General features: G+C 38.9%; 2 long non-coding RNA genes across 2 annotated transcripts; both read right to left on the bottom strand.

Annotated features, from left to right (window-relative positions):
* Window positions 1-109: 109 nt before the first annotated feature.
* LOC107563964 (uncharacterized) lies at window positions 110-786 on the bottom strand. Its single transcript, XR_001606163.1, has 4 exons — window positions 744-786; window positions 623-664; window positions 396-535; window positions 110-232 (listed from the first exon to the last, which is right to left on the bottom strand). It is a non-coding gene; the product is annotated as an uncharacterized lncRNA (long non-coding RNA).
* A 99-nt stretch (window positions 787-885) lies between these two features.
* LOC107563965 (uncharacterized) lies at window positions 886-2,220 on the bottom strand. The gene is made up of 5 exons (XR_001606164.1): window positions 2,196-2,220; window positions 1,389-1,532; window positions 1,186-1,304; window positions 985-1,104; window positions 886-898 (listed from the first exon to the last, which is right to left on the bottom strand). It is a non-coding gene; the product is annotated as an uncharacterized lncRNA (long non-coding RNA).
* Window positions 2,221-2,518: the final 298 nt, after the last annotated feature.

The raw sequence follows: 2,518 nt of genomic DNA, 5'->3' as shown, positions 1-2,518 counted from the left end.
TAATCTCCTTTAATCATTAAACCTTCCTTCTTTAGACACTTTACTGGCACACGAAACGGCAGTCTGGGTCCTCTATGCTGTCGTAGAATCCTCTCAGGCAACCACGCTTCCCATTACCGTAAAAACCTGAGCAGGATTTGAACACGGTTTGTCATTTTACACAGTTTTATTTCAAAAGGCACCCGCAATTCAGCCTTTGATGTTTCACTCCATTTTCCCCAGTTCACAACACCTGTAGCCAAAAACACACACAAAACAGAACTCTTTCATATGCACATCTAAGATTGTTAGCCATGACAGTGCTTTAGAAAAAGCAAGATTACTTAAAGCCAACCTTATACTCATGAGGCCTTATGCATACATCATTGCACACATTTAAACCTTAACACACTTACTGTCAAGCCATGCATAGTGTGCCTTCTGTCTGAACAGGGCCTTGTTTACAACTGGAAGTAAGAGACAGATTCATGTAGGCAGCATCTCCATCCTGTAGCACTACTTCAAGGAGTATCATCTCCAAGACCTCCATGGGTAACTGGAAAGTATTTATAAAAGGATTAATCTATCTGCTTGAATGGAATATTACAGTAGTCCAGCACAAAAGAAAAAAAAGACATCTTACATCCAAAAGTTGCAACTCTGCAGTCATGCTTGCCTTTTGTGCCTAAAAGGATAGCAAATAATACAAGTCAGTCTATATATGGTAAGAGAAGGGAAAAAATGTCTTATTAAATGTTTCATACATTCTTTTCAGTATGCCTCATTTGTCTTTTTGTTGCCCGTCTTCCTTCATCAGACCTGCAATGAAAAGTAGTACAGGACAAGTATGTGTAATGCAATTCTTTTAAATTATGTACATAAAACGTTATCTCAAACTCAAAGGAAAACAGTTGAGAACCTGCGTTAAAATAAAACAGAACATCAACATAAACAACATCCACCATTAATTGCTATATTCAAATATAATGTTTTTGAACTGTGTACCGTTCCCTCAATGTCTTTTTCCAGTCCCAGACAGCACAGGTCTGATCGTTTTAGCGTTGTGCTATATGCAGTTGCCAATGGCTCGTCTTTGCACTTTTCCACATCCAAAGCATTGTTTAGCTAACATTCAGATAAAGACACATAAATGCTCAGGCTGATGAACAGTATTTTGTAAAGATAAAATCCCTAAAATGAACTTACCAACTGCTGTTGCCCCTCATTTGGCATGGTTCCCCAAAATGTTTTGCTTGCTTTAACTACCTTCAGGCTTGTTACCACAGGATTTGGACAACATTTAGGGTCACACTGCGACTGGACAGCTGTACATAAGTAAAAGATACAAACAAGCCACTTAAATTTAAGCAAAAATCACAAACTTCTATGAGTTAAAGAACAACTTCAACCTGTATGCATTTCTTTCTCATTCGGAGTTGTGTTCAAAGTTATTGCAAGGGGAAATGGCTCTTAAAAGAGCCTTTGAGTTATAAAGTGAACAACACCACAAAAGAGGAGAGAGATGGAGGGTTGGGGATGACAATGACACGGATCTGCAAAAAGAAGGAAATACAGAGAATCAGTATTAGCATAAAATGTTTTATTTTTTACTCGTGCAGGGGTGTTCAAAAGTCGGTCCTGGAGGGCCACTGTCCTGCAGAATTTAGCTCTAACTTGGCTCAACACACCTGCCTAAGAAGTTTCTAGTATGCCTAATAAGGTCTTGATTGGCTGGTTCAGGTGTGTTTAATTGGGGATGGAGCTGAACTCTGCAGAACAGTGGCCCTCCAGGAGCAGGATTGGGCACCTGCACTAGTGCGTATACTGTATAGCAGCATAACAGTATGTAATATAAAAAACAAGCTCTACTTTCAAGGACTGTTAAACGTAATCATACTTTTTGTTGAATTATTATTAATAAATGTAGTTTACCATTTATTTTAATAGATGCATAATTATTATTATTATTAATAATAATAATATCTAAATATTTTACATTGAATCATTTTATTCACAGAAAAACAATATAATTTTGTATAGCTATTGTTAATATTAACTTGTCCTATATTACTTCTGCTGGTTCAGTTTTGCCACTGTATTTCTTTTTAAGGGGCTTATTTTGTGAACACTATATCCTAATCATAATCCCACCAAAACCACACACACTAACTTTAGAATTAAAACTTGTAATTAAACAAATTAGACAAGAGACTCACCATGCAGCGAAGAACAGCGGAAATGAAAACCCGCTAGAATCGACGTCAGGACAACCAATGAGAACAGTTGTGGGCGGGGCGACACGTGCAGCCCCGCCCCAGGTGCAGCCCCGCCTCGATCTGCAGGCTGCAGCCGGGTGCTTCTCGTTGAAGCCGGAATGACAGCTCATTAACGATGCAGAGTTCCAGCATTCTCATTGGCTAGAATTAATCACGTGCTGAATACCGCCGCCTAGCTCTCCATACCGCCACCTATCTCTCAAATAGACCATTGACACTCTCTACAATCTCAATTAGGAGTGTCAATGGTCCATTTGAGAGAT

Source organism: Sinocyclocheilus grahami, unplaced genomic scaffold (genome assembly GCF_001515645.1).
Source record: "Sinocyclocheilus grahami isolate Dianchi unplaced genomic scaffold, SAMN03320097.WGS_v1.1 scaffold900.1, whole genome shotgun sequence".
Lineage (NCBI taxonomy): Eukaryota > Metazoa > Chordata > Actinopteri > Cypriniformes > Cyprinidae > Sinocyclocheilus > Sinocyclocheilus grahami.
The sequence above is the reverse complement of the archived record's forward strand: the minus strand, read 5'-3'. Positions and strand labels throughout refer to the sequence as shown.